The following is a 22,169-nucleotide window of genomic DNA, read 5'->3' on the forward strand; positions in this document are numbered from 1 at the left end:
GAAAGGACTAGAGATAGGATCCCTTAAGTATCCCAGTTCCAATGCAGCATGGAATGGATCTGTTCATTTCAGCCAAGGACACCTGCCGTATTTTATAGTATCTAAGTTTCCCAAGGACAGAGGTCCAAGCTGAGGATTCTCAGAGCTTCAGTAGAAAGCTATAAACGAGCTGATTCTAAGACATCTAAGCCTCCCTTGGGCTTGGTCCTAGTTTGAAACTTTAATATTTCTTCATTGTATACCTCTTCTTGTTCCAGGGAAAATCCTGAGTGCCCAGAGGCGGATGTGTTGAGGTCCAGAAAGCTTGCCAGAATGAACCCTACTGACAGTGAGGTGAGCTCAAAACAGGTGGCATAGGGAGGTCAGTTAATCTAGGAAGTAGATGGAAGACATGCTGTGATTCAGAGAGGAACTGACAATGCCAAGGTCAAAGGTGTTGGTCATGCCAAAGAAAAGATTTGTTTCCCCAGGGGAGAAGGCAGCATGGACCTGACCCTACTGCAAGGTCAATAGGACACTTAGGAGGACCAAGGACAATCCTCTGCTGTGAGTGCAAATAGTCCTTTCTTACAAAAGAGAAGCTACATGAACTCCAGGGACTTGTTTTCTGTGAATGAAATCCATTGCCCGATAACAGGCAGCTTTTCCCTCCATCTGCAGAAGTTGAGGCATGTAGATGGTAACACAATTACAGAAAATTAAAGAAATTATATTCTGCTTTGAGATGAAAATTCATTCCCATGTAGCATCAGCCCTGTAGTTTAAAACAGAACTGTAACAAGCACCTTTAGACACTAAATGGTTCTTTTCTGCTCTCTTTTTAAACTTCAGATGCTGGATTGTATTAACAATGTTGATGCTGAAATGTCCTGTATGGCCAGTATCTTGGGCATCATGAACATATGATACACTCAGCTTTCACCTAGTATCTTGTGTGACTAGGAAACCATGGGGTGGAAGCATGTGGTTTAAAGTGGAAGATCCAGCGTTTCTGCAAAAGAACAATTACTTTACTTAACTGCAATTATAGTGGGAGACCAATGCATTTATCCTCTTAACTCCCCATTTGTCCTTGCTCGGGAGGCATCGAATGGATGGACACTCTTAGATGCTGCAGTAGATAGTCTCCCTACAGTAAAAGGCTATTAGTAGGATTGCAAGATGGCCCAAGTAATAGCAAAGTGCACCTTGCTGGGATGAAGGACGTGGAGGTCTCTAATGGAATTGCATTAGGGACACACTCTCAGTACAAGACTCTACGCAGTATACAATGTCAAAACGAAAGACCCTTGCTTATGTGGGGCCTTGATTCTCCAGGTCAGGAAGGACTGAGACAACTGCTCCGTCTGCAGGTGAATGGGTGGTTCCAGTCAATTAAGGGTCCAAGAAAAGCTGAACTTAGAGAAATATGGAAGAGCTCGAAGATGGAATCCTGAAGTCAGGTCAAAGAAAGGAAGTCTGATTGGGACAGAGGAGAAAACACTGTTAGGATAAGTACTATTTCAATTCTGTTCCAGAGGAGACAAGCAATAGAAGCACACACAAAATATATATATAAATAAATAAAACTGAAGTGTGGCCTTTCCTCTCCCTCCCTTGTGGGACTATTGCCTAGAACCATTGCGAAAGGAAACCCCCAGGGAACAGTCAGTCATCTCTCCCATCCTATCCCTGGCTGGACTTCCTTTTTCAATCATACAGAATGGCTTGTTCACAACTTCTGGATATTTTACCCTGCCCTCCTGCAAATTCCTTGAGATCTTGCACATCAAGACCCATATTCCAAGTAGATGTATAGTTGAATAAGATGGTTTGAGATGTTCTGTGTGATACACACACACACACACACACACACACACATACACACACAAAATCAACAAATTCTTAAAAATTAATTATATTTGAGGAGGAAGCATAAAAATTTACATCACATTAATCAGTAGAGGTGATAAACATTACCATTGAAATCTACCCAATGAAGGATCCAAGTACAACCAATTACAACTAGTAATAACCAGATACATACAGATTAGAGATGCATGCACCAACATCTCAGTATTATTAGCAAAAATAAAGAGTCTTTCTGTAAGAAACAGTATATTTTTAAATGAAATGGAGATCTTTTTTAAAGGTTAAAACTCATTCAATTTTATGTCTTACAGGGCTTATACTGAGTTCAATATTGTATCTCTGTATTAATTCAACAGTGAACCAAAAATTTTATAGCCACTTTTGAAAGAGATGTATCTTTGCTCTGGAAACTATTACTGAGTATGTTAAAGCTCTAATGAAATGCTTCTAAATTTTTTTTTAATTAAAAAAAAAAGACCCATATTCTTGTTTATCACTTCCCAGCCAGTAGCAGTGGTAGAATCAAATATCTTGTAGAGCCCCAAACTCTTGTGCTGTGGTTTGAATATGAAATATTGCCCATAGGCTTTTGTGTTTGAAGACTTGGTCCTCAGCAGGTGGAAATGTTTTGGAACTTTTACGAGTTGAAGCCTCACTGGAGGAAGTAAGTCACTGGGAATAGACTTTGAGCTGTTATAACCTGGTACCACTTCCTGTCTATTCTCTGCTTCCTGTTCTGTCAAGGTGGGAGGAGAGGAGGAGAGCCGGCTACATACTTCTGTCACCATGGAGCTGCCTGCCACCATGCCTCTCCCTCCACGATGGCCAGTATCCTTTCAAAGTGTGAAAGAAAATAAGCCTTTCTCCCTTAAGTTGCTTTCTCAAGTATTTTGTCACAAGAGGAGTAATACACCTTAGAAGCAACCCCCAAGAGTCAATCCCAACCTACCTAGAAAAACAAGAGAAAACAAATTCTAGCAGGTTTGGAGAAGCACTGTGTTTCCATCCAGAGATTTGCTGGAAGTTCAGGACCAGCTGTGCTGTCTTCTACATCTAGTTATTGAACGTTATTGACCTTCCACCAGGAGCACCTACATATTTAACAGATAGCAAGCCGAATAAGTGATACATGTACCCTGAACTTAGCAGTAGAATTAAAAGAGAAGTTGTGGAATATTGGACAGAAACATTGAGTTCCAAGCAAGGATTTCATTCTAGGAAGTTTCCAGAAGAGACATCAATATGGCCCTAGAACGTGCCTCCCCCTGGCAGTCTTGGAGTAGACATTCTCAGAGCCCTTGGATTTTACCTAAGCCCTAGGGAAACCAGGATTTCAGGGCCTGACTTAGGCATAAAATGAAAAACATGGCAGGTGTCTTCAGCCTCAAGAAACAAAAAGGGAAGGGAACCACGGTGCCTGTGGAAACTGGCCTGATAGGGTGGCTCATCTGCTCATCTGTTATGGGAAACTAATTTTGCGGTAGGAGCAACACTGCTCATTTTTTTATGTATATCTGATTTAATATTTCATCAGTGCTAGGACATAGTTATTATTTTCTTTTTTCAAAGAAGAAAATGGAACTGAGGGAAGTGAAGAAACTGGTCCCCGATTACACAGGTGCAACGGGTAGAGCCAGGTAACCAGTCCAGCCTGGCTGGTTCCCAAGCTCAGGCCTATAACACCTGTACCTTGAAATAGTAGTTATACACTGACTTTGATGATGGCCTGATACTGATCCTTTCATTGACCCGGGCTTCAAAGTCACTTAGGTGAACCCCAAGGGTACAACCTAAGATCTCTGGTCTGACACTTTAGGAGCACAGACTTCTCCCAAAATCCCTATTCTTATGTGATGCATAACAAATGCAAAACAAATGGAATGCAAAACAAATGGAATTTAGAACTTATCTCTTATCCAAATAACAGCATGTATCAGTAGTCTATAGTCACGTTATGGGTACTAATGTGTTTGTGGTATTGTTTTTATTTTTCCAGATCAGTACAGATTTCCTGTTGACATCCAGATCACTAAAGCTGTTTGTAGACCATGATTGCACATGATCCCCAACTGGAAAAATAACTTGTGCTGGTCTGTGTTGGCTAAAGGACCCTGTCTTCATCAACATGGCTCCTCCACTTGTTTGCCCTGGTCTGGATTTTTGGAAATGTTTCACTTGTCTTGAGTTCAGATAGAAAGTTCTATATGGCCAGTGTGAGTATTCTCTCCTTTGAATTTTGAGTTTTGGTGCCGAACCTGCCTAACAAGTGCTCCACAGGCTTCTTTTGCTCTGAGGTAAAGAAACTACATTCTGAACTGAGTGCACTGCCCTTAATGAGGGGATTATGTCAAAGACAGGAAAAGAAAATGTACACAGCCTTTTTAAGGGGCCTTAGTCTGGGAGACCAGAAGTCTTTTGCAACCTTTTCAGACTGTCAAGGTTTAAAGATTTACAACATGTTAGATTCATGACTCCGAAAATAAGAGCATCTCTGCACATGCAGCCTCAAAAATGCACATCTGCAGAGAAATAAGGGGACTCTGTGAAGTAATAAAGAGAGGTGGCAATGATGGTGACAACAAAATTACTGACAAGACCCCATTGATGTATGGTCAGGTCACTGTAATGTAATTAATGAAGACGCATATCTTGTTATTGGTCACAGATCTGCAGAGAGATGCATGCAAATCAATAGGAAGGAAGGAGGGAAGGACGAAGGAAGGGAAGTAGGGAGGGAGGGAGGGGGGAGGGAAGGAAAAAAGAAAGGATAGGTGGGAGGAATTTATTAGGAAATTTTATACATGTAATTCTGGAAGCTTAGAAGTCACACAATAGACTATCTGCACACTGGAGATCTTGGGATTCCAAAATTGTGACTTAGTCCAAGCCAGAAGGCCTCAGAACATAGGAAATCCAGCATGCAAGTGGCTGAGACAGGAGCATTTCCATGAGCTCAAGGCTAGTCTGGGATGCATAGCAAATTCCAGGCCAGTCTAGACTACAGAGTAAGTTCCTGTTTCAAAAATAAATAAATAAATAAGTAAATAAATAAATAAATAAATAAAACAAGTGAATAAACAAACAACACAAAAACAGAAAAAAGGAGATCAATGACAACTTATGAGGCGTATGGCCTGAGAGCCAGGGGGACTTCTAGGATAAGTTCTGGAGTCCCAAGGTAGATGATCTGTGGTTCTAATGTCCATGGTCAGAAGGAAGGGAGTATTCCTGCCCTAGGACAGGTAGGGTGGAAATGAAGTGAAGGGTTCGGGAAAGGAAGGGGAAGAGGAAGGCAAAGGAAAGAGAACAAAAGAAAATAAAGGTCTACCAAGTCACAGACCAGTCTCCTCTGGACAGACCCTCACAGATCTATCTGAAAGTAATACATACCCAGATATGTAGGCCTTCTTAACTCAGCCAAGTAGACGTCGTGCCAGTATCTCACCAGTGAAACAGACTACACTTTAAGTTTGCAGAGATCAGGGATGTTGAGACAGGGCATGAGTTACACAGGAATGGCTGAAATACAAAGGGACACTGACACAACTCGGATGTGTATGTGAGAAGTTAATGCTACTCTTGGAGCTAAAAGGCCCAGGGAAGAGAAGGGTTGCTACCAACACCAGGACTCTCGGCTTAAGGAGAAGCTGACCAGTGAAGGCCAGACCTCCAAGGAAGCAGAGTTTCTGCTCTGGGGAAGCTACCCCACGGGAGGGAAGCAGAGAGAAATCCTGGCTCCCCCATCTGGCCCAGCCAGTCTTCCTCCAACATCACCCATTGGTTGAACCTCCTTGTTTGCCTGCATTTGCTTTCTACTTCATCCCACTACAATCTGTCACGACCTCAGTTCTCTAGCCCATGACATAAAGTCATTAGAAAACTGACCCTTTGCTGTTTCAGGAATCTCTTCCAGATTGGGACTAATATAGAACTGTCCTAAATAAATTTTGCTCTCTGGTGAAGTGTTTTTGTGAAAGACAAGTTTATTTTCAGTATGAACTTAATCAATGACCTTTAAAAGCTAGAAGAAAGTGTTGCTTCTGTTAGAAATATCTGCCAACTTGCTTGGTAGGAGAGCATAATGGCTGCACTATAGCTGGGTGGACAATGGTTCTTAAGCCTCTTATTTGCTCTTTGTTATGGCTGGAGTGTGAAATGCACCCACAGAAACCCATAGGCCCAACAGGCCTCCACAGGTTCCCACAGGCTCATGTTTGAACACTTGGCCCTTACCGGATAGCACAGTTTAGAAAGCTCTAGAACATTTAAGAGGTAAGGGTTGGCTACTGGAAGTAGGTCACTGGAGCCAGACATGGAGGGCTATACTTGGGTCCTGCCTCCATCCTGTCTCTGCTTCCTGCCTGCCCTGGTGCTGAGATCAGATACCAAAACCTCCAACCACCAACAGAACAGCTTGAGCCACCACGCCTTGAGCCATGATGGACTGTGTTCTTGAAACTATGAACCCAGATGAACCTTTCCTCCCTCAGCTGCATTGGTTAGGTGTTTGCCACAGCAGTGAGAAAAGCTAATCCAGTCTCATGAAGGAAAAGGAATCTAATATTCTGCTCAAGAACCCACCCTCCATTGACAAACTGGCCACCAGGTCCTCCTGCATTAGTTTATGACCCATCTCCTCCTCAGGCTGACAGCACAGCCCCTTTCTGAGGAGAGGTCAATGGGAACTGTTTGAGGAACTTATCGTTTCCCTCCATAGCTGAAAGTGATTATTAGAACAAATATTTTCTGGCCACATTAGGAGCTAAAAATAGGAAATATTACTGATCAGTATAGCTCAAATTTATCTTTAATTATCAGGTAGCACTATAACATCAATGGCTTTGTCTGCTTTTAGTTAAATCCTTTCATAAGCACAGCTGAAAATACATCAGACAAAAATCTTTAATGTGAATTTCCTGGGAGCCCATGTCTATTCAGCATTTCCCTGTATTCCGATTATACCAGGTCACCTGCTGCTTCAGCACTGAGTCCCTCACGCCTTTGATCAGTACACTGATGGGGCCTTCGTAACACTTGATATTTATAATCAGAGAGCTGCATGCAGGTTATTGTTACATATTCAGAATGTGCTTCTCCTTTCAACAAAAAGGAGAATTTCCCCCCTTGATAACAATAGAAGTGATGGAGAGATTCAATGGAAAACCATGATTCCAAGAGGACCACCTTGAATTTAAGTGCCTGGGACAGATTCCTGCTTTGCCCAAAATGAAGGACACAGGCCGGTATCTACCGGAGAGGAAAATGAAATGAGATCACATGAAATGCAGGCAAACTTTTATCTACTACAGAGAAAGAACCTCCTGGGAAAATAGGGGCCTGCTAGGAAATAGGACTGGGTATCAAAGGTGATTTATGTTTCCTGTAGTCAGTTCTGAACTAATTCCCAGAATGGCATGAAGGGATGCCAATTTGAACAGAAGACAAACTGTGCTCTCTGTCCATTTGAAATCACATCGCCTACAAGGGTAATACAAATGGCTGGGATTTTTTATAGTCACTTACTTCTAAGGAGGTCCAAGGGCTTCCTACCCATGGTTTCATTTACTAGCACACTGGGAACTCCGTTCTCCCATGTGCAAAAGAAGTGCCACTTCCCTCGGTAGAAAAAAGAGATGAACTTCCTCTACTCCCCTCTCTCTATTTAACCCTCTCTGCACAAGCAAAGAAAGTATGCTGACTGGTTGTGCCCAAAAGGTGCCATAAAACAGCAGGGTCAGTGGGACCTGGTAAATGGCACAGTCCTGTCGTCCCAGTTTCTCTGGAGGCTGAAGTAATTAGGGTTTCAAATGGAAGGGCAGTCTAGGTTACAACATGAGTTCAAGGCTGGCCTGGGCAATTTAATGAGACGCTGTATTAAAATTAAAAAAAGAAAAAGCTGGGGGCTGGAGAGATGGCTCAGTGGTTAAGAGCACTGACTGCTCTTGCAGAGGTCCCGGTTTCGATTCCCAGCACCCACATGGCGGCTACGAACCGTCCTTAACTCCAGTTCCAGGGGAATCCGATGCCCTCTTCTGACCTCCGCAGCATTGCACGACATGGGTGCACTCACATACATGCAGGCAATACACTCATACACATAAAATAAAAATAAAATTTTTTAAAAAGAAAAAGCTTTCTAAAGATGTAGGTTACTGGTAGAATCCTTGTATAGTTAATGTGAGGCATTGAGTTCAATCTCTAGTGCCAAGAGCAAATCAAACTAAAACAAAGAGAGAAAGAAACCACAGCAGGGTCTTTTAAGCCAGAAGGACATATTCTTAGATCTGGGTTGACTCTGGGTGAATGTGGCCAAGTCATTGCACTTTTCTGAGCCCCAGTTTCTTTGTCTGTAAAATGTGTGCACTGATTCCCACCTTGAGGGACTCCACAAAACAGAATTAATACAGGTCAAACGCTCAGTTTGGGAACACATTTGATAGTCAATAAATTGTGCCTTTTCTCTTTCGTATTTAGCCAAGCCCAAGCCCAAAGCAGGCCTCCTTCTTCCATTCCCATTCACCCTTTCCTTTCCAGCCCACTTGAAGGTACACATTTAGAAAATTGAAAGATCCAGGGTATAGACATGCGTATGAGAAACCCAAGCTAGGAGTTCTATGCTAATCATAAACAGGTGTCAGGGTCCTTCCTCTTTGCCCCCTCTCCAAACGGAAGGCTGTGATCACACATTCAAGGTCATTCAATTGCTAATCCCTTACCTATATCTGTCATGAAAGTTCAGAAGATTCCAGAACAAAAGAGTCAGTCTTTGAAAACTCCCTTGTGCTAGGGAAGTAGAACATAGATATTGAAAAGTCCTAGCGGCTCGCAAACTCAGTCTCAGACATCCTAACTGCTAAATGCTGCACTTCATTGGTCTGTAATATGCAAGGCACTGTCCCAAGCTCTAGGAAACAAGGTCTCCTCATGGAACCGTACTGCATGATGGGAGAAAGATGCTTCCACATGCATATGACACAAGTGGGAAGGCGGTACCTTCCACGGAGAGAGCTCATGGGTTTCTGTTTCTTCGCCAATCAGCCAATCAATTACTTTGTAATTGACCTGGGTTAGCAAGGGGTAGCATATAGAGCCTTGTGCTGTCATCCAGCATTTCCAAATTATATTCTAAGATGTTTTTTCATAGGAGAGGGACTATTAGCTTTGGAAGAAAACGACCCCTAAATCATCCCTGCTGTTCTTTTCGCCCCTGTGCCCCCCACCGCTGGGCATTACAAATCAGTTCTCACAGTACTTACTGAAGTCATCTGAACTTTATAAATGCAAAAGAACTTAATTGTCTCTTTCGAAAGTGGTTTCCACGGTTTAAGAGATCTTTAAATGGAATGTATTTCCACACCTTAGAGCCATGTAGAAAAAAATGCTAGTTTTTTTTTTTATCCTGTTTTGTAAATCGTCTTTTGGAAACAAATACATTTATTTTCACAAGGATGAAAATGAAAACCCAGTTGTTTTTCATGCGCCTTCGCTGTAGACTGAACTCCTGGGCCACAAATCACTTTGTAGAAATGGCTCATAATAGATACAACCTCTCTTGCAGGGCGGGGGGGGGGCATTCCCTAAACCCTGCTAGAAAATTCCATTATAAACTAAGCATCAAGGCACCCCCAGCCCCATCTCTGCTCAGATGCCACTCTGCGGGATCTACCCTGACACTTTCTAAGCAGACTGTGTGAAAGGGATGTCTTCTCTGCTTTGACTGGTTATCATTCTTGTTTCAAAACGATTTCAGAAAAGACCATAAGCTTGTGGCAGAGTGAATTTGTGATCTTATCCAATCATCTGGGCTGTTTGCAAAACTTCAGTAGGTGGCAGCGTTTTGTTGATAAATGTTTTGTTAGCCAAGTGATCTCATTTAGTGCAACTGTTGCAATATTAATAAACTGAACTTATGATCGTGTTTGCCAGGACTGAAAATATTGCCATTCTATCCAGCGGGTGCTCTTATCTGAACTGACAGCAATATTCATTGTGTTAGAGATGGGTGGGGGAGTGCCTCTGCAGGACTGTGTGTGCGCCATTACAAAGAGAAGTGATGGAGTCAAAGAACAGGATTGGGAAGCAAGGCTAGGGAGAGAGACAGAGAATATAAAACAATTAAGATAAGATGCTATGCCCATTACCTGGCTGGTTGTAAAGAAACTTTGGGGTGGCTCAAATGTTTATTCCTTCCTTAGAAGTCCTGTGTGGTTCCAAAAGACCCTGACGGTGACTCCTGTGGTCCCTGGGAAACTAAGCAAAGTTGGCTGGCTAAGGGAGTAGCTCAGATTCTTTGGAGCAAAATGAGAATGCTCGAGGCAGCTGAATCCCCAAAAGCCTGAGTGATCTGGCAAATGAGACTCCCCCAAAGGATTCTCAGAAGCTTCCCAAGGCTGGAACGGCATTCCATTACCTCTCCAAATGGAAACAGTTTTGTTCAGCCCATCACAAATAACCAAGAGGACGCCCTCTAGAAACACCCTCTGGAAACAGTTAAACTATATATAAATCCTTTACCCAAAACTGTCACCTGTCAGTCAAGCCTCTGACCCCACCATCTCTATCATTTCACCTTTCATTATTCTCCTGGGTAATTCCTGCATTGAGAGCTGCACAGACCTGGCTAAGAAACAGAAACAGGCAGGCTACTTAAGAAATGCCCTGTGTGCTACTCTAAATTTTTCCAAGTCTGCTCCCCCAGCATTTCAGGGGAGCCTTGTGGAAATCAGAGACACTGAGCTGAGAATATACTGCAGTTTCCTCCGTCCCACTTGAGACCCTTATTCCATTATCTTCACATGTGAGAAAGACAAAGTGCATGATCTGACTCAAGGATTTCCTCAGCAATGAAGTCTCCCCAGACGGAAGAGGCACTTTGATCAACATCCACTCCAAATACCACTATGCCAACTGCATGAGCTTTGTCACCTTACAACAGTGCACTCACTTGTCATCTCTGCCATGGGTCTGTCCTTTGGACAGCAATAGGACTGGTCCTATACAGTCTCCAGGCACTGGATTTAAAGTAGGTAGCTGGTACATCCTTTGCGATGCTTCACAGTTGCACCTGCTATACTGCTTACGTATGCCTTGTATCAAATAATAAAAACACCATATGTGCAGTGCCTGTTCCCACCTCCAGATTGTAAACTCCTTCATGCAAAGGCCTAGCACAATCATCTTCGTTTAGCCCCATCATCCAGCACAGTGGTTTGGACATGCTAGCCATTCTCAATGTACCTGAGGATTACTTCAATTCTCAACTCTCTGTGTGTGTGTGTGTGTGTGTGCGTGCGTGTGTGTGTGCGTGTGTGTGCGCGTGTGTGTGCGCGTGTGTGCGCGTGTGTGTGCGTGTGTGTGCGTGTGCGTGTGTGTGCGTGTGCGTGTGTGCGTGTGCGCGTGTGCGTGTGCGCGTGCGCGTGTGCGTGTGCGTGTGCGTGTGCGCGTGTGTGTGTGTGTGTGTGTGTGTGTGTGTGTGTGTGTGTGTGTGTAGTCTAGAGTTCAACCTCAAGTGTTGTTTCTCAGGTGCTGTCCACCATGTATTTTTTTAGACAGGGTCTTTCACGGGCCAGGAACTCACCAGTTAGGCTAGGCTGGCTGACCAGTGAGCTCCAGAACGCCTTCTGTCGATACCATGATTGAATTTTTCATGCAGAAGAGACACACACATATTATTTCAACCATTGAACCCTAAGGTTAGGGCTCCTGAGCAGCTAATTTTAAAGACTAACTGAACAGATGGAAAATTATAGGTTTTTTTTTTTTTTGATCTTTTTGAGACAAGTCTCCCTGTAGCCCCAGCTCACATGGAACTCACCATATAGACCAGGCAGGCCTCAATTTCTCAGAGATCTGTCTGCCTCTGCCTCCCCTGTGCTGGGACTAATGGTTTGCCCCATCACACCCAGCTTTATTGAGTTATTCTGTCTTCACATTGGGATACACATTTTTCTTAATACCAATTCAAAATCTTTATTTTTTTGGTAATGTCTTATCAAGTTAGAACAATGACCAATAACATGAAGATCATCTTTATTCCTTTGCCAAATCCTATGAAAGATCAATCAAGAATTTCCAAAGAGCCTATGACTAGTAACAGAATCTATTGCACAGTACCATGTGGCCTACAACACACTAAATTCCCTAACAGGACCCCAAGTTACTTCTCAGCATAAATTAAAATCAGAGCCCTCCTGTTTGCCCAGTGCCTGTTACCCTGTATGAAACACTTTGCTTGCACTGACTTATTGGCTAGATCATCATGTCACAGACATTTAGGGAAACTTAGTAATATATAATATTCTATCAACAGTGAACATTTGATACATTCAAACATTTTCCAAGATCTCTGGAGATCATTGACATATCTATGCTGAGCCTTTTACACAGAGTTGGAAAAGATGCCATGCTTTGGAGAAAGGACCTGGGTACAAAGTGTTAAAGAACAACGTATTTATCAAACAGCTATCACTTATGGCCAGTTCCTGAACATACAGAATGAGGCAGAGACAGAAGCAGGGCACTGTGGCTGCATCAGTAAATCCTCTAAGTACCTTCTTTGTACTTGAGGGGCCTCTCATGACCTACCTCATAAAAGCCTCTCAGAGGTTTGGGGGTAGAAAACCCTTCAACTTCTGCCCCACAATCTAAGTGTTGTGTAGATGATATTACAGTACAAATGATCATTCTTCCTTCCACTTTCTCCCACCTAATCAACCAATGTCTGTGTGTGTGCATACATACCACATGTACATCCACAGGTTCATAAAAACTATTCCTTGCTCTAACAAAGATGCACCCTACAAAAAGTGGCATGAATACTCCATCCCATGCTTAAAGGACTTGGAAAACAACCATCACTGAAGTTTCAACGCACTGCAGTAGTCAACAAAATCACACTCATTTATTCCAGTTCCAGCATGTGGGTCACCATTCTCCGGAAACTTTGCATCCAAGTTCATGTGTCCATGGCTCCTTTCAGAATGGTCATCAGTGAAGTAGAGCCCCATCAGGTAATTGACCATCTTATTCAGCGAACAATCCATGGCTCCATCCTTTCTTCCGTTATTGGTACTCACAGATACCAACTGTTTAAAACAATTAAGTTGCTCCCATGAATGGAAAGAAAAAATGTGAATCCTTCATCCTCTTTTGTTACACTGATGACAAGAAGAGCCTGCATAATTACGGGAGACCGAGCAGGAATATGTTTCATGGCTTCTCCTTGTAATGGTTTTGCCTCATATTACCGTCTCCTATTTAGTGGTGCCATTATTACCAAGCAATTAAATTTACAACATAGTGAATAGCACACTGCTCTCCTATTTTCCACATTTAACAATAATCAGATTAGCAGCAGGTCTAGTCTTGACCTGCCAACCTGATGTGAGTGTGAGAAGCAGAACCCTTAGCCTTAGGAGGTAGCCTCAGAACAGGACATAGTATGGAAAGCAGAAGACTTTGAAGAATCTGAGAATTCTCACTGACCAGTGATGAAATTAAAATTTGACATCTCTGCTAGTTCTCTCCAGGTTTCATTATTTAAATGCCTCATTATTAGCACATTGACCATCAGATGAAATTAATTTCATATCGGCATGGCCTACTTGTCTGGCATGAAGTGACATTGCAAAATTCATTACAAGAACCACTTTCACTTCACAAATGAGAGGGTCACACAGTTGTCTAGAGTCCAGGAAACCCACGGCAGGATGTGCCAGAAGGAGCGGTGGGCAGGAGACTCAGATCTGGGTACCAGCTCCCTTTCCATTCCAAATTAGATGACTTTATGTAAATTGCCTCTCTTCTCTTAGCTCCTGTTGTCTTACTGGCAAGAAGAGTCCATGCGTTTGCTCAGCAACATCCAGTTTTAACATTCTATGGTGCTGTTAGCCTTCTATGATGCCGATCCAGGAAGCCCCATAACTGCCCAGAGATTTTTTTGCATCTCTTCCAAATGGATACAACTAAAAGTTACCAGATGCTCAGAAAACCGAAAGTGACTACTTGAGTTATGACCACAGAAGACACTGGGGAGCAAGAGTCCGGGACCCCCGAGGACAGACACTCAGGAGATGTTTCTGTACCAACTCTAGAGATGACTTTGAAGTGAGCAAATATAAATTTGCGCCCACTGTCCCAGGTTTCCAGGAACTTTGGCGTTGGAAGGCACTTGAAGCCGAGTGGAATAGTCATTTGAGGTTTTGGATACTCATTTTTCATTTGCTGACAGTTTTCATTTCAAGTTCATGAACGTTAATCTGAAGTAAATCACCAATACTTCTCCAAACTCGTTAGATGACTAGACCATTGAAGGTCTGCACAAGTGTTTTCTATCTTCTCAAGTGCTGAGACGGCCTCCCACATTTTCACACTCATCTAGTAACTTTGTTTCCTATACAGCGGAAGGCGGAAGCCATTTGCTGTGCACCTCTCCCACCGGTATGCTGGCTGCGTGACCTTTGTCTTGTTAGGACAGTCTCAGTTTCATTTCCTGTTTTTGTGATAAAATATTCTGCCAAAAGCAACATAAGGGATAAATGGTTTATTCGACTCACAAGTCCAGGTTACAGGACGCCTTGACAGGAAGTCAGAGTGAGGAGAGCGTGAATGAACTTTCACATCACATCCTCAGTCAGGAGAGGACAGTGAATTCTGGCACTAGGCTCACTCTCATTTTCATTCGGTTCAGGATCCGGCCCATGAGATGGTGCTATCCACATGCAGGGTAGGTCTTCCCACCTCAATTACCCAACTAATAAAATTCCTCATAGGCATGCTCATAGATCAAATCTTGGAGACTCCCTTCCCACGTGATTCTAGATTGTGACAACTTGACAATTAAAACTAACCATCGCCTACTCCCCAGCAGCACTGCCCAAGTACTCTGCTGCCTTTGCTCATTCTGTGCATGGTTGGAGCACACTGAGCTAAGATCTATCCTTCTGTGACCCCTCCAGACCCCAACACTTCTCAGCTACACAAACACCACTCTCTAGCGATTCTCTCTCACTCACCCTCTTCCAGTTTTGTTCAGTCTTTTGTGGTTCACCGTCATTAACACATAAGCTATTATTTCCATTATCTTATGGGAAAAAAACACCTCATCTTTTATTTATTACTTGTTTGTTCTTCTTCACAGATAAACTCCTTGAAAGAATTACCTACACTCCGTATTTCCAACTCTTTTTCTCCATCTTTCTTAAAAATCTTCCCAGCTAGAATTTCACCTGCACACAATTACACTAACATTACTCTTGCCAAAGCCAAGTAAGATCTCCACGTTGATAAATGCAGGGGTTAAGGCTCAGCTTTGATCTTATTTTCTCCATCCGTACCTCTTCCTCCTCCCTTAACCAATTTCTCCACTTAGCTTCCGTGACACAAAACTCTTAGTTCTAGTACCCACTGTCCTTTTATATTTTTTCCACATCTCTCCAATATCTCATTTGGAGTATTCTCCAAGACTGAGTCCTTTTTTTTTTTCTTAATTTGTGTCTTTAAATGCTGTGTAAAGATTAATGGCCCCTAATTTTTATCTCCAGCTAAGATATCTACACTGAACTCCATACCCAGATATCCTACTCCCTATTGGTGTCTGAATATATAGATAGCAGAATTACAGATTCAAAATGCTCAACACTAAACTCTTAACACCTCTACTGTCTTGAAAGATTTGCCCCATCTCAGCAAAGCCTGCTTTATCCTTCTAGATGTTCAGCCAAAAATAAGGCTCTTACCTTTGGCTCCTTCTCTTACATTACATACAACCAGTCCACAAACCCCATTGGTTTTATAGGATTTAGAATATATCTATCAGAACATAGCTTGAATAACAGCACTTCTCATTACCTCAGCCACAACCACCCTATCTGCATTGGTAGAATATATTAACTGAATCAGTACAATCACCTTCTGACAGGTTTTCCTGTTTCATCTGTGCTCTCTGTAGACTATGATCAACATGGCAACCTAGTTGGTTCTATTATGAGATATCTCAGATGAGATAATTTCTCAGATTCAAATCCTATAATGAGTTCCTGTCTCACTCATTTTAGAAACCAGACTCTTCCTTGCGTTATAAGCAACTACATAACTTCCTGGGTTACCATTAACTCACGGGTCTGGTCTTTTATTGCGTCTTGTCCTCTTTGTTCTCAGCTCAGACCACCGCCTCTTTGCTCCTGGATCATGTTCCATACACTGTTGCCATTAGGTCTGGCCCCAGGTATTCCATTTGTCTGTGGCTCTGCCCATGGCTCTTGTCTACACGTTCTTATGCATTGATCAACTCTCACCTCCTTGTTCTAATTCATAATGACAATCTACCCATCTCATTTGTTCCATGTCTCTGCTGCCCATCCCTGATTCATGCTTTCTACAGACCGGAATCCTGGCATTATATACTCTATATGTAAACACTGCTTACTCTCCTTAGCCTCACTAGAATGTTACCTTTACAGAGACTATGAATCTTTGGGAGGTTTTATTTGTTTGTTTTGTTTCATTGGACTGCTGTATCTCCAGAAAATAGGAAATTTCATGACCCATAGTAGGCACTCAGTATTATTCATTGGCTGGTCTGTTCCTCTTCTAATCCCCAATGATATTCAAGTATTATAGTTTATGATGCTCTGTTCTGATATAAATTGGGAGAATAGGTTGTGAAAGGAACAATACCTCTATCTCCATGTTTTAGTTATAGATATTTTGGTTTCATTTTATTTTGTACAGTGGAAAGGCCCTAAATCTGAAGCCAGGCAAGACTGATGTCAAATTCTGGTCATGTCACTTGTCACCTAAATAGTCTTCAGAAAATTCTTGTAGCCAACTATGAAATTGATGTAATGAGGGAGCCTGCTACTCAAGGTTTGGGAGAAAATGATATACACTGATTTATATAAAGCCTGTAGCACCATGTCAGGTATAGACCATCTTCTTGATACAAGTTGTTTTGAATGTTTGAATTGCATGAATTAATCAAGTGTGCTAAGGCTCATGTAAGGTTCAGTACTTAACCCCTCTCTTCCCAAGAGAGCACTTTGATCCAGAGGAGAAAGTCTTATAAGAGAAATTTCTAGTATCAGCAGGAATGAAGGAGATTTTCACTATCAATGGAAGGAGAGGCAGAGGAGAGGGGTGGGGTGGGGAGGGCATCTCCCAGGACTCTCTGCACTCCATAGGAATCCAGTCTCATTAGAACCCTGTGTGTCCACGTGTCTAGGTGCCTTAATAGAGTGAGAGACTCACTCAAGAGACCATCCATGGCTTCTGTAACAGAGAGGCTGGCTGTCTTTGAAGATTAAAATCCTAACAGCATGTTCCCCACAGAGATAAATGCTGAAAGAGAGAAAAGACAAGCATTCAGGGAAAGGGCAGGGCGAGGAGATAGAGAGGAAACAAAAGCCAGGCACCATTTCTGGTGTAATAACTGCCGTATTAATACCTGAATGGCTAACATACATGCCTGGTGCCATGCTAAATGAGAAATTTCAAAGACTGTAAATACAAAAAAAATTAGAATACTTGACCCTAACAGTTGGGATTCATGGGCAGGCAGCAGTTGGCATACAGAGACTCAAATTTCTCAGCCCACACACGTGGAGAGACACTTGCTTGCAACATCCCCCTTCCTTTAATAAGCCAATAAATATTGATTCTGACCTGGTTGCCACTTGTTCTCCCAAACATCTTCTTTCATTCCAAGGCTTCTTGAAACTATAAAAAGCTAATTTCCAGATTCCCAGCTTGGCTAGAAGGACAGGGTTTTTCAATCAGATCTCCCAGAAGTCTGATAGCAATCATTATGAATGAGAAAAGGCATTTTATATTCTTGCTAGCAGACAGACCAAGCAGGTCTGGTTACCCACTGAGGCAAGGTTGAAATTAAAATGCCCGTAGTAGCTACCCACCTTGGGAGGATCACAGAAGGCATGGGCCACAATGGCCTGACATCCAAGAGGAAGGTCAGCAAATGCTGCCTTGTGCAGCTTTTAGAGCAGACTCAGGATCAAATGCTAAACAATGACCCTTTTTTATTTTTCCCCTGAATACTCTTCTATCTCCGGCAAACCAGTTCTAAAGAACACGATTTTCAACAACATTCACAATGATTAAACTTGAGTGACAAAGAAAAGCACAAATGTGACTGTAAGAGGAAAATGGACCTGAAGTGTTCATGTCTCAGTCTTGATAATTAATAAGAATGTGTTAAGGACCTACTATGTGCCTAGCATTGCTGGAATACAGCAGTTGGCAACAGACAGGAATTACTGAGAACTGGTTTTCTAACTCAGAGAAGGGAAAGAGAGGAATGTATATTCAAATTCTGGTCCCTCTCACTTCTGGGTATCATGGCTCTCTTAAAGTTAAAGAAAAGTGCAAACATGTATACAACCCTCCTCTATCTTAGAGATTTGTCTTCTTTATGGAACCCCCCTCCGTGTCCCCAGATAAGGCAAGAGTTCTCATCACACTTTCTACAACCTTTACTTCCTCTTTGGAAGTCTACGTTTGCATTTCCCAAACTTTCCACCAGGAATCAGAAGAATTCTGTCACATAATCGTACGTCCTAATAAACCAGTGCATCGATGAGAATTGGAAGTGGATGCAGAAAAGCACTGCTGGACAGGGTTTTGAGACCAGCTGGGCACAATGGAGTATGACAAAAAAATGTCCACGTAGACTAGAGTCATTAGGAAAGGCTTCATGAGGGGCCTTAAACTAGAACTTGACTAATGAGCAGTTAAGTATGTGGTGTTTTAGCTACCTTTCAATTGCTGTGATAAAGCACAGTGACCAAGGGAATTTATAAAAGGAAGAGTTTATTTGAGCCTATAGCTCCTGAGGGATCAGAGGCCATCATGGTGGGAAGGCATGGTGGCAGAGGTGGCTGGAGGCGGAGCAGAAGCTAAGCATTTATATCTTCAAGCAGGCACAGGAAGCAGAGCATGACTGGAAATCCAGCAAGGCTTAAGAGCTCTCTAAGCCCACTCCCAGTGATGTGCTTCCTCCAGCATGGCCACACCTTCTAAGACCTCCCAAAACAGTGCCACAAACTAGAGACAAAGTATCCCAAAACTTGGAGTCTATGAGGGACATTCTCATTCAAACCACCACATATGGGTATGGCAAAGAAACAGGAAAGTGTTATCACCAAATCAGACATAAAACCAAGGGTCTCTTGCTAAGAGAATCCGTGATGTCCTAGATATGTGAACCAACATATCAGCTGTACCCAGCTTATGTTGGAAAAGGGAATGTTAAAAATGAATATCTGTGGTGCCTAGAATCAAGGAAAGCTACAAAGCCTGGGATTAGCATGCAAGGAAAGCCAGGGAACCAAGGAAGCCCCCATAGCCTGACAGCTTAGATCAGTCAAAGCTGTCCCAGTGCTGGGGTAAATCAGGTCCTTCATTCTGCTCTACATCGTGTGTCTGGGGCTCTAATTCTGAGAAGACAGAATTCATTGGACAAACTCAGGCTACCCACTGATCCAGATGTGTCAGACACACACAAAATAAGGGATTTGGAGGTGACAGTGAGAGACAATCACCAAAGGATGGACCAGAATTGCTCTCTAAGAACACAGGACAACATTTCTTCATTCAACTGGAAGTCATGTGATAACAGGAAATGGAGGATCAGAGCAGATATTGAAAAGAGAAAAACAATAAATTTCTGAGTCAGTTTGAGTAAGGTAGCTAAAGTACCTTCCAAACCCGGGTGCGTCATCTATAAAATAGATTATAAGAGCCATAGGTGGTAGATGAGTACAAGGAAACCATGACTATCAAATCATAGCCAACCTCAGAACTGCACACAACTTAACAGCCCAGAGTAATTATAAAAGTTCCATCGAATCTTAATAGCCTTATACAGTGAAACTCTGCATATAGACTCAAGGTACTTTGTTGAAAGCTAGCCCCATCCAATAAATAAGGTGAGAATATCCACCTTTTCGCTTGTAGCTAAAGAAGAAACTTGGGTCTGGTGTGTATGCTCATAATGATTTTCTATCATCTTGATCTGTCTGTACACAGCTCTTTTAAAAAATCAGCAGAGACGGACACTATCAAAAACATGTGGAATGTCAAGAAAGACATAATCACCCAACCAGGGGATACTCTGCTCCAACAAGGCTGATGATCACTCACAAAGATGTTGATGTCCTGATGTCTATTCATTTATCTGCTGAATCAAAGGGTTAGTGGAAGAGGAGGGGGGAGGGAGGGGAGCTAGGCATGATTAACAATAGGTGCAAGGCAGGATGAGCTAGATTAAACTGCTCCATATGCAAATTATACAAGTCTGATTGCATCAAGCCATGCACAGTTTAATGAGGATAGTAAGATGCCTTTATCTCTGCTTGGATATGTTCCTAAAAGGAAGGCTGTTCCCAGATAAAGCACAGTTTAATAAGGAGATTTTTCATTACAGAGTCGATGAACATTTGCATATCTCTCCCTCTGCTTCGGGCCTCTCAGTCTCTTTCCATCTCTCCTGCTTTTTCCCCTTTTGTCAAACTCCCTCCCTTCACATCCATCAGCCAGTCTTTGATCTACAGGACTATTCTGAGTCCTCATTTTATGTTGTTCTTGTAAACTGAAGTCAGTAAACATATGAATGTTGTTAGCATATATTTTAGGAGCCTGTGTACGCAGTGCAAATTAAAGACAGTCCTACATAGATGAGACTAAAATCTTCAAAATATGATTTGAGCAGTTATTTATCCCAGAGGAACTTCCATTTGTTAGCATGCCATGTTCTAAGAATTCTTTAAATGGTTATTTGGATGTGTTCTAGCAATTATATATACATATATACACATATATGGTAATTTACTATATATGCACATTAAATATATAGAAATGTATAGTAAATATTTACTTTTGCCTTTTATGTTTATTTCATTAAATGTTGTGTTGACTTAAGGCACATGTTTAAAACCCAGCCTTGGAGTGTGAAGCCCTGCTTTACCTCCTAACATTTAATCACCCTCATCGAGCTAATACTGTAATAAAACAATATTTTAGGTTACCAGGCAGTACATCCAAGTTGCTTCCATATGCTTTTGCTGAGACTGAAAACTTGGTAAAGGCAAACACCATATCTGCTCTGTTTCCATTTCCTGTTCCTAAAACTGAACCTCAGTACTCTTTAATAAATACATTACTGATATTTTAGAAGTACTGTAGTCATAGAATGGGGTTGTCATAAGTACAAGTAACAAGCAATAAACTGCACATCCAGGTACAAAATTATATACATAGGATTATACATATACCATCATATGTCTTAGTTCCTTTTCATTGCTATGATTAAAATACCCTGGCAAAAGTAATTCAAAGGATAAAGGGTTTATTTTAGGTCATAGTTCCAGGTTATAGTGGGTATTTTAGTTTGCTTTTTCTATGATAAAACACTGACCAAAAGCAATTTGGAGAGGAAATGGTGTGTTTGGCTTACACTCCCATGTCACAGTCCATCACTGAAGACAGTCAGGGCAGGAACTCAAGACAGAAACCCTGTGGCAGGAACTGAAGCAGAGACCATGGAGGGACACTGTTTACTGGTTTGTTTCTGTAACTTGCACAGCTACCTTTCTTATATAGCACAGGCCCATCTATCTAGGGATGATACTGTCCACAGGGAACTGAGTCCTCCTGCATCAACTGCCAATAAGAAAATCCCTCACATTGTTGCTCTATTCGCAACAGCCAGCAAATGAAAACAACCTAGATGTCCATCAACTGGCAAATGGATAATGAAAGTATGACACATTTATACAGTGGAATGTTATTCAACTGTTAAGAAAAACAAAACAATGAAATTTGCAAGTAAATGGCTGGAACTGAAAACAATCACCCTGAATGGGATAACCCAGACTCAGAAAAACAAATTATATATATATGTATATATATAATTTTTAAAATATGAAAAAAGAGTTATAACAGGGGTACATTTCCCCTACCTTAGACTAGCAAAGTAAAAGCCCAATGCTAGGAGTGGACTCCTTTTTTTGAAGCTGTTGACCAGGGGTCCCATAGTCCCTCAAACAATAATGGCCATTGACCCTGTTCTTGGTTACCTACCAGAACGCAACAGTAACACCCTATTGTTGAAGATGCTACATAATTGAGTTGTAGAATAAACAAGGAGAAATCAAGCTAGTACTGACTTCAAAGTCAGAACTACTACTGACTAGCTTTCCTAATGTTGGAAGGTGCTATACATGCTACCAGAGCGAAAAATTAATCATCAGTCTTAGCTGAGAATCCTGTGAACTGTAACAACAACCGCCTGACAAGACATTTTCAGT

This window comes from Nannospalax galili, unplaced genomic scaffold, assembly GCF_000622305.1.
Source record: "Nannospalax galili isolate Female #2095 unplaced genomic scaffold, S.galili_v1.0 scaffold211, whole genome shotgun sequence".
Taxonomy (NCBI): domain Eukaryota; kingdom Metazoa; phylum Chordata; class Mammalia; order Rodentia; family Spalacidae; genus Nannospalax; species Nannospalax galili.